The 10,244-nt window shown below is 43.5% G+C and overlaps 6 non-coding genes across 6 annotated transcripts; all 6 read left to right on the top strand.

The window, feature by feature from the left end:
- Nucleotides 1-681: 681 nt before the first annotated feature.
- trnan-guu (transfer RNA asparagine (anticodon GUU)) lies at nucleotides 682-755 on the top strand. The gene has a single exon. It is a non-coding gene; the product is annotated as a tRNA-Asn (tRNA).
- A 527-nt stretch (nucleotides 756-1,282) lies between these two features.
- On the top strand, nucleotides 1,283-1,356 carry trnan-guu (transfer RNA asparagine (anticodon GUU)). The gene has a single exon. It is a non-coding gene; the product is annotated as a tRNA-Asn (tRNA).
- Nucleotides 1,357-5,312: 3,956 nt separating this feature from the next.
- Nucleotides 5,313-5,386, top strand: trnan-guu (transfer RNA asparagine (anticodon GUU)). The gene has a single exon. It is a non-coding gene; the product is annotated as a tRNA-Asn (tRNA).
- A 509-nt stretch (nucleotides 5,387-5,895) lies between these two features.
- trnan-guu (transfer RNA asparagine (anticodon GUU)) lies at nucleotides 5,896-5,969 on the top strand. Its single transcript has one exon. It is a non-coding gene; the product is annotated as a tRNA-Asn (tRNA).
- A 982-nt stretch (nucleotides 5,970-6,951) lies between these two features.
- Nucleotides 6,952-7,025, top strand: trnan-guu (transfer RNA asparagine (anticodon GUU)). Its single transcript has one exon. It is a non-coding gene; the product is annotated as a tRNA-Asn (tRNA).
- A 527-nt stretch (nucleotides 7,026-7,552) lies between these two features.
- Nucleotides 7,553-7,626, top strand: trnan-guu (transfer RNA asparagine (anticodon GUU)). The gene has a single exon. It is a non-coding gene; the product is annotated as a tRNA-Asn (tRNA).
- The last annotated feature ends 2,618 nt before the right edge of the window (nucleotides 7,627-10,244 follow it).

The following is a 10,244-nucleotide window of genomic DNA, read 5'->3' as shown; positions in this document are numbered from 1 at the left end:
ATTGGTTACCGCGTTCACCTGTTAACCGAAAGGTTGGCGGTTCAAGCCCACCCAGGGACGATATCGCTATTATTGCCAGGTAATGCAGAACGCTGCACAAACGTGCAGTGCAACTGCTTCCTCAGAAAGCACTGGTGTTGTTTCACAATAGCGTCCACGCTAGACTCGGTTGTTTGATGATTGCAGTCAACCGTTTTATCAAGGGTGATATGCTTCTTTGGGGTGGTGTTGTCCATCTGCAACTGCATACTGACTGCCACCAAAGGACCATATAACTATTACTGCCAGGTAATGCAGAACGCTGAACAAACGTGCAGTGCAACTGCTGCCTCAGAATGCGATGGTTTCACAATAGTCTCAATTCTAGATTTGGCCATTTGACGAACCCAGTCAACCGTTTTATCGAGGGTAATATGCTTCTTTGGGGTGGTGGTTGTTCGTCCGCAACTTAATACTGATTTCCAAGTAAATAACCTACCAGTCACATATTTTAAACAATCAAGGCAGTATGGAGAGGAAGTACCAGAGCACCTCCATCTAGGCACCCGGTCCTCTCTCGACGCCCCTGCTTGGCTTTACTCAGTCTCTGTTGCACAATCGTTTACCCCACAACCAAAAAGGCCGGAACAACCTCCTGCAGTCCCCCGTCCAGTCTCGACACCTGTGGGTTGCGCGTTGTCAGTCTCTGTGGCGCAATCGGTTAGCGCGTTCGGCTGTTAACCGAAAGGTTGGTGGTTCAAGCCCACCCAGGGACGATATCAATGTTATTGCCAGGTAATGCAGAATGCTGCACAAACGTGCAGTGCAACTGCTTCCTCAGAAAGCACTGGTGTTGTTTCACAATAGCATCCATGCTAGACTCGGTTGTTTGATGATTGCAGTCAACCGTTTTATCAAGGGTGATATGCTTCTTTGGGGTGGTGTTTTTCTTCAGCAACTGCATACTTACTGCCAAGTTCATTACCTACCAGTCACATATTTTAAACAATCAAGGCGGTATGGAGAGGAAGTACCAGAGCACCTCAATCCAGCCACCCCGTCCTCTCTCGACGCCCCTGCTTGGCTTTACTCAGTCTCTGTTGCACAATCGTTTACCCCACAACCAAAAAGGCCGGAACAACCTCCTGCAGTCCCCCGTCCAGTCTCGACACCTGTGGGTTGCGCGTTGTCAGTCTCTGTGGCGCAATCGGTTAGCACGTTCGGCTGTTAACAACCAAAAAGACCGGAACACCCTCCCCCAGTCCCCCGTCCAGTCTCGACACCTGTGGGTTGCGCGTTGTCAGTCTCTGTGGCGCAATCGGTTAGCGCGTTCGGCTGTTAACCGAAAGGTTGGTGGTTCAAGCCCACCTAGGGACGATATCGCTGTTATTGCCAGGTAATGCAGAACGCTGCACAAACGTGCAGTGCAACTGTTATGTTGGTTATACCATGTTATAACCAAGCATGTTATAACCATGTTATAATCAACCATGTTTTAACCAAGCATGTTATAACGATGTTATAACCATGTTATAACCATCGATGGTTATAACCATGTTTTAACCATCCATGTTATAACGATCCATGTTATAACCAATCATGTTATAACCATCTTATAACCAATCATGTTATAACCATGTTATAACCAACCATGTTATAACCAATCATGTTATAACCAACCATGTTATAACCAGGACCGTCGTTTGATGAACGCAGTCGACCGTTTTATCGAGGGTGATATGCATCTTTGGGGTGGTGTTGTTCGTCCGCAACTGCATACTTACTGCCAAGTTCATTACTGTCAGATTATAATATTATTTTATGTCATGTTAGACCCTTAATTAAAGATGGTGGACTGCTGATTGAAGTTAGAGCAGTTGGACTGCTGATTGAAGTTAAAGCAGTTGGACTGCTGAGTGAATTTAGTTGGATAGGGAATTGGTCATTTTGTGGGTTAGAGTCCCCATTGGTCAGACAGGTTGGACCTGCGTCAGTCATACACTTGTTTTGGGGTGTTGACTGTTGTTTCAAAGTATTATAAATTTTTCAAGAACGGCAGTTGGACTGCTAAGAAGCGCATAGCCCGGAGGTTACGCTCCCTCCTGGCCGTGGACGCGCGACCTTGACCTGTCGGCGAACAGGGTTAGTTCAGTTTGGCTTAACTGTGGGGTACAGGGCATCCTGGAATAAGCTAGGAGTTAGTCTCCTTACCGTTTGGAACGGTATCTGCGCTTTTTTGGGCAGCAAAGGTTGGACCTTGGGTGTTGGACACTTTTAAATTGAGTTAGGGACTTTAGAGATGAGGCCAGAAACTGTTGGACAGATACTGGTTAATTGATCACAAAAAAGTTGGACTTTTTCAGTTGGACTGTTAACTTAAATTTGTCAAAATTGTGTAGGCGCTAAAGCTGTCAGGCCTGACAGTGGTTGTAAATATAAGACGTCTTTGTAATATAAAATAATAGAGCTGTGTGTGAGACTGTGTGTGAGACTGTGTGTGACGAGAGTGCGCTGCAGCGCTGCGAGCTATTTTTAGACGGTGTGTGAACATGCAAATGAGGTGGCTGCTGTGAAGCGCACAGAGGACTTTTGCTTCCGGTTTAGCGTGTTTTTTGAGTTTTATAATTGTGATTTGCAAATACTGTTAAAAACCTGTAAATAAGACGCTGATTTTGGTGATTATAATATTACAAATAAGGTTTTGAATGACTAGGGTGAATGTTTGATGTTTGGCTGGGTTTTGAAATAGAACAGACAAATCGTGCATGATTTAGACCGACACTTCAGTCGGCAGAGTAAGATTGTGTGAGAAATACAGCTGTGATTTGTTTCAGTTTTGTGGTGTGAAGCAGGATTTATAAGATTTTTAAGTGACTCTTGGTTCAGTTCAATAATATAAGCGGTTACATCTGATTTACTGTTGGTTTGATCATAATATAGGGTGTGATCAAGCACGAATTTCAGCTGTGTGTGTGTGACAGGAACTCTGCATGCCCATAAAAGGCAAACTGCCTGACTGTGAGAAGTATGCACCGAGAGAGAGAGAGTAAAATCTAGTCAGATGAAGTAAGTGGATGTTTTCAGAAAAGAAATAGTAAGTGAAGGTTTTCAGAAAAGAAATAGTAAGTGGATGTTTTCAGAAAAGAAATAGTAAGTGAAGGTCTTCAGAAAAGAAATAGTAAGTGGATGTTTTCAGAAAAGAAATAGTAAGTGAAGGTTTTCAGAAAAGAAATAGTAAGTGGATGTTTTCAGAAAAGAAATAGTAAGTGGATGTTTTCAGAAAAGAAATAGTAAGTGAAGGTCTTCAGAAAAGAAATAGTAAGTGGATGTTTTCAGAAAAGAAATACTAAGTGAATGTTTTAGTGTGTTAATACAGGTGGATTTCTCTCAACCTGGAAACCTGAGTACAGCGGCAAAAGCATAAACAGAATTGGGACAACAGACAGGCCAAGCTTTGGCTCAAAAGTTTACAGCTTGACCTCACTTTGTCCCCACCCGGAAAATAAGCTTAAAGGACATCTTCTCCTCCAGTTATCGGTTACCATCACTGGAAATTTGCAGGCAAGTTTTTGACTGAATTGTTATTGGCACCATGTGTCCCTGAATCTCACAAGCAAGCTCTAACTCCTGGCTGTAGACATGGAATGCTGTTATTTAAGGTGGGGAATCAAAATTTGGGAAACAAAATAAAAACACACACACAACCAGAGAAATGTATGAGAAAGGCACGTGTTAGAGAAATGCCTCGTTTGAGAAAAAAGTTAAAATAACCCACCTACAAACGCACACACACGCAATGAAGAAACAGCTTACATTCATGAACACGTGAAGATTTTTCAGCAAGGTTAAAGCAGCGAAACTTAACATACACCTGTTGCTGAATGATAAAGTTTATCCACTACTAACAAATAAACTCTCTGGGTTGCAGGACAACAACTTAACTTCAAAAAAAAAAAAAAAAGAGACACTGGTCTGACCAACCAGTGATGACACGACAAATTTAGTGGTTAAAAGATTCAAATTGTGACATGTTTTCTGCTGATTGATTAATACAAGTGATTACTGAATGAAAGAAAATTCCTTTTATGGGCTTTTAAACATGATCTTAACAATTTTAACATGTACCTGTGTTGTCCTGTCAGCTTGGTGGGTTATGAGTTGATTATATACTGAGAAAAAACAAAAAAAAGAGGGAGAGAAGGCTGACACAGGGCCTGGCCCGGTGTTTCTCCCCTCTCCGAATAACACAGCCAACACAACATCATTTTCCTGTTCGTCTGTTTTAGTTTTGTTTTTGTTTTTGTTTTGTTTTTTCTTTTTATGCTTGATTACAGGCTGCTTTGCCGAGGCTGACCTGGACTCCTGCTCTCCCCTCTACCATCTTTGCTCACTCCTCTACCATCTTTGATGTGACCCTGACCAAATGCTACAGCAGCTGGACCCACAACAACAACCTGAAAATGTCAACAGAGCTGCAGGAAAACGATCTCATGCAGCGGAGACGGAGAGCGTTAAATCCAAGGCCCGTTTCACTACACGGGGGAGATTTCCAGACAGCTTCAGCTAACAGAGCTCTGACGAGACGCCCATTAAGCCCAGATGAAAAGTGAGGCCGAGCAAAAGAATGCTGACCTTAACAACTCTGCATTAAAACTGTGCAGGACAGTGACTGACCAACACGGATGATCGGGCAGCAAAAAGGGCGTGCCAGAGACAGGAGGAGTAACTGAGGTCAGGAGGCACCTCAGAATGGACAAAAGCACCAGAAGAAAATAAGCTGAAGGCACAGGTGTCGGGGCTCGGCCAGGAGCTGACCTCTGAGAAGAGCCGGACAGCAGAGCTGCAGAAGGCCGTGGAGCAAAGCAAGGAAAACATCAATGGACTTCAATCTGACGTGTACGGAAAAGACTCTGAGGTTTCTGCCCTCAGTAAGAGCTCAAGGCATCAGAGCAAAAACTGAGCATGGCTCAGGAGGAGCTGGCTGCTAATCGAACCTATCAGTCAGGCTTAGAGTCCCAGACACAGGACTTGAAATCAGGCTGGAGCTTGCTGGAGCAGGAGGTCGCCAAACCTGATATGCATCAGGGTGGTGGTGTTGTTGTCCGCAACTGCATACTTACTGCCAAGCTCATTACCTACCAGTCACATATTTTAAACAATCAAGGCTGTATGGAGAGGAAGTACCAGAGCACCTCCAGACAGCCACCCGGTCCTCTCTCGACCCCCCTGCTTGGCTTTGCTCAGTGTCTGTGGCACAATCGTTCACCACACAACCAAAAACACCCTCCCGAATCCGCCGTCCTGTCTCGACACCTGTGGGTTGCGCGTTGTCTGTCTCTGTGGCGCAATCGGTTAGCGCGTTCGGCTGTTAACCGAAAGGTTGGTGGTTCAAGCCCACCCAAGGACGATGTCAGTGTTATTGCCAGGGAATTTAGAACGCTGCACAAACGTGCAGTGCAACTGTGATGTTGATTATACCATGTTATAACTAACCATGTTTTAACCAACCATGTTATAACCATGTTATAACCAACCATCTTATAACCAATCATGTTATAACCATGTTATAACCAACCATGTTATAACCAACCATGTTATAACCAGGATGGTCGTTTGATGAATGCAGTCGACCATTTTATCGAGGGTGATATGCATCTTTGGGGTGGTGTTGTTCGTCCGCAACTGCATACTTACTGCCAAGTTCATTACCTACTAGTCACATATTTTAAACAATCAAGGCGGTATGGAGAGGAAGTACCAGAGCACCTCCATCCAGGCACCGGGTCCTTTCTCGACGCCCCTGCTTGGCTTTACTCAGTCTCTGTTGCACAATCGTTTACCCCACAACCAAAAAGACCGGAACACCCTCCCCCAGTCCCCCGTCCAGTCTCGACACCTGTGGGTTGCGCGTTGTCAGTCTCTGTGGCGCAATCGGTTAGCGCGTTCGGCTGTTAACCGAAAGGTTGGTGGTTCAAGCCCACCCAGGGACGATATCAATGTTATTGCCAGGTAATGCAGAACGCTGCACAAACGTGCAGTGCAACTGTGATGTTAGTTATACCATGTTTTAACCAGCCATGTTATAACCTTGTTATAATCAACCATGTTTTAACCAAGCATGTTTTAACCAACCATGTTTTAACCAATCATGTTATAACCATGTTATAACGATCCATGTTATATCCATGTTATAACCAACCATGTTATAACCAACCATCTTATAACCAAACATCGTATAACCAATTATGTTATAACCATGTTAAAACCAATCATGTTATAACCATGTTATAACCAACAATGTTATAACCATGTTATAATCAACCATGTTTTAACCAAGCATGTTTTAACCAAGCATGTTTTAACCAATCATGTTATAACCATGTTATAACGATCCATGTTATAACCAACCATGTTATAACCAACCATCTTATAACCAACCATCGTATAACCAATCATGTTATAACCATGTTATAACCAATCATGTTATAACCATGTTATAACCAACCATGTTATAACCAATCATGTTATAACCAACTATGTTATAACCAGGACGGTCGTTTGATGAACGCAGTCGACCGTTTTATCGAGGGTGATATGCATCTTTGGGGTGGTGTTGTTCGTCCGCAACTGCATACTTACTGCCAAGTTCATTACCTACCAGTCACATATTTTAAACAATCAAGGCGGTATGGAGAGGAAGTACCAGAGCACCTCCATCCAGCCACCCCGTCCTCTCTCGACGCCCCTGCTTGGCTTTACTCAGTCTCTGTTGCACAATCGTTTACCCCACAACCAAAAAGGCCGGAATAACCTCCCGCAGTCCCCCGTCCAGTCTCGACACCTGTGGGTTGCGCGTTGTCAGTCTCTGTGGCGCAATCGGTTAGCGCGTTCGGCTGTTAACAACCAAAAAGACCGGAACACCCTCCCCCAGTCCCCCGTCCAGTCTTGACACCTGTGGATTGCCCGTTGTCAGTCTCTGTGGCGCAATCGGTTAGCGCGTTCGGCTGTTAACCGAAAGGTTGGTGGTTCAAGCCCACCCAGGGACGATATCAATGTTATTGCCAGGTAATGCAGAATGCTGCACAAACGTGCAGTGCAACTGCTTCCTCAGAAAGCACTGGTGTTGTTTCACAATAGCATCCATGCTAGACTCGGTTGTTTGATGATTGCAGTCAACCGTTTTATCAAGGGTGATATGCTTCTTTGGGGTGGTGTTTTTCTTCAGCAACTGCATACTTACTGCCAAGTTCATTACCTACCAGTCACATATTTTAAACAATCAAGGCGGTATGGAGAGGAAGTACCAGAGCACCTCAATCCAGCCACCCCGTCCTCTCTCGACGCCCCTGCTTGGCTTTACTCAGTCTCTGTTGCACAATCGTTTACCCCACAACCAAAAAGACCGGAACACCCTCCCGCAGTCCCCCGTCCAGTCTCGACACCTGTGGGTTGCGCGTTGTCAGTCTCTGTGGCGCAATCGGTTAGCGCGTTCGGCTGTTAACAACCAAAAAGACCGGAACACCCTCCCCCAGTCCCCCGTCCAGTCTCGACACCTGTGGGTTGCGCGTTGTCAGTCTCTGTGGCGCAATCGGTTAGCGCGTTCGGCTGTTAACCGAAAGGTTGGTGGTTCAAGCCCACCTAGGGACGATACCGCTGTTATTGCCAGGTAATGCAGAACGCTGCACAAACGTGCAGTGCAACTGTTATGTTGGTTATACCATGTTATAACCAAGCATGTTATAACCATGTTATAATCAACCATGTTTTAACCAAGCATGTTATAACCATGTTATAACCATCCATGTTATAACGATCCATGTTATAACCAATCATGTTATAACCATCTTATAACCAATCATGTTATAACCATGTTATAACCAACCATGTTATAACCAATCATGTTATAACCAACCATGTTATAACCAGGACCGTCGTTTGATGAACGCAGTCGACCGTTTTATCGAGGGTGATATGCATCTTTGGGGTGGTGTTGTTCGTCCGCAACTGCATACTTACTGCCAAGTTCATTACTGTCAGATTATAATATTATTTTATGTCATGTTAGACCCTTAATTAAAGATGGTGGACTGCTGATTGAAGTTAGAGCAGTTGGACTGCTGATTGAAGTTAAAGCAGTTGGACTGCTGATTGAAGTTAAAGCAGTTGGACTGCTGAGTGAATTTAGTTGGATAGGGAATTGGTCATTTTGTGGGTTAGAGTCCCCATTGGTCAGACAGGTTGGACCTGCGTCAGTCATACACTTGTTTTGGGGTGTTGACTGTTGTTTCAAAGTATTATAAATTTTTCAAGAACGGCAGTTGGACTGCTAAGAAGCGCATAGCCCGGAGGTTACGCTCCCTCCTGGCCGTGGACGCGCGACCTTGACCTGTCGGCGAACAGGGTTAGTTCAGTTTGGCTTAACTGTGGGGTACAGGGCATCCTGGAATAAGCTAGGAGTTAGAGTCTCCTTACCGTTTGGAACGGTATCTGCGCTTTTTTGGGCAGCAAAGGTTGGACCTTGGGTGTTGGACACTTTTAAATTGAGTTAGGGACTTTAGAGATGAGGCCAGAAACTGTTGGACAGATACTGGTTAATTGATCACAAAAAAGTTGGACTTTTTCGGTTGGACTGTTAACTTAAATTTGTCAAAATTGTGTAGGCGCTAAAGCTGTCAGGCCTGACAGTGGTTGTAAATATAAGACGTCTTTGTAATATAAAATAATAGAGCTGTGTGTGAGACTGTGTGTGAGACTGTGTGTGACGAGAGTGCGCTGCAGCGCTGCGAGCTATTTTTAGACGGTGTGTGAACATGCAAATGAGGTGGCTGCTGTGAAGCGCACAGAGGACTTTTGCTTCCGGTTTAGCGTGTTTTTTGAGTTTTATAATTGTGATTTGCAAATACTGTTAAAAACCTGTAAATAAGACGCTGATTTTGGTGATTATAATATTACAAATAAGGTTTTGAATGACTAGGGTGAATGTTTGATGTTTGGCTGGGTTTTGAAATAGAACAGACAAATCGTGCATGATTTAGACCGAGACTTCAGTCGGCAGAGTAAGATTGTGTGAGAAATACAGCTGTGATTTGTTTCAGTTTTGTGGTGTGAAGCAGGATTTATAAGATTTTTAAGTGACTCTTGGTTCAGTTCAATAATATAAGCGGTTACATCTGATTTACTGTTGGTTTGATCATAATATAGGGTGTGATCAAGCACGAATTTCAGCTGTGTGTGTGTGACAGGAACTCTGCATGCCCATAAAAGGCAAACTGCCTGACTGTGAGAAGTATGCACCGAGAGAGAGAGAGTAAAATCTAGTCAGATGAAGTAAGTGGATGTTTTCAGAAAAGAAATAGTAAGTGAAGGTTTTCAGAAAAGAAATAGTAAGTGGATGTTTTCAGAAAAGAAATAGTAAGTGAAGGTCTTCAGAAAAGAAATAGTAAGTGGATGTTTTCAGAAAAGAAATAGTAAGTGAAGGTTTTCAGAAAAGAAATAGTAAGTGGATGTTTTCAGAAAAGAAATAGTAAGTGGATGTTTTCAGAAAAGAAATAGTAAGTGAAGGTCTTCAGAAAAGAAATAGTAAGTGGATGTTTTCAGAAAAGAAATACTAAGTGAATGTTTTAGTGTGTTAATACAGGTGGATTTCTCTCAACCTGGAAACCTGAGTACAGCGGCAAAAGCATAAACAGAATTGGGACAACAGACAGGCCAAGCTTTGGCTCAAAAGTTTACAGCTTGACCTCACTTTGTCCCCACCCGGAAAATAAGCTTAAAGGACATCTTCTCCTCCAGTTATCGGTTACCATCACTGGAAATTTGCAGGCAAGTTTTTGACTGAATTGTTATTGGCACCATGTGTCCCTGAATCTCACAAGCAAGCTCTAACTCCTGGCTGTAGACATGGAATGCTGTTATTTAAGGTGGGGAATCAAAATTTGGGAAACAAAATAAAAACACACACACAACCAGAGAAATGTATGAGAAAGGCACGTGTTAGAGAAATGCCTCGTTTGAGAAAAAAGTTAAAATAACCCACCTACAAACGCACACACACGCAATGAAGAAACAGCTTACATTCATGAACACGTGAAGATTTTTCAGCAAGGTTAAAGCAGCGAAACTTAACATACACCTGTTGCTGAATGATAAAGTTTATCCACTACTAACAAATAAACTCTCTGGGTTGCAGGACAACAACTTAACTTCAAAAAAAAAAAAAAAAGAGACACTGGTCTGACCAACCAGTGATGACACGACAAATTTAG

Source organism: Perissodus microlepis, chromosome 3, assembly GCF_051167445.1.
Source record: "Perissodus microlepis isolate ML-2025 ecotype Zambia chromosome 3, ASM5116744v1, whole genome shotgun sequence".
Classification (NCBI taxonomy): domain Eukaryota; kingdom Metazoa; phylum Chordata; class Actinopteri; order Cichliformes; family Cichlidae; genus Perissodus; species Perissodus microlepis.
The sequence above is the reverse complement of the archived record's forward strand: the minus strand, read 5'-3'. Positions and strand labels throughout refer to the sequence as shown.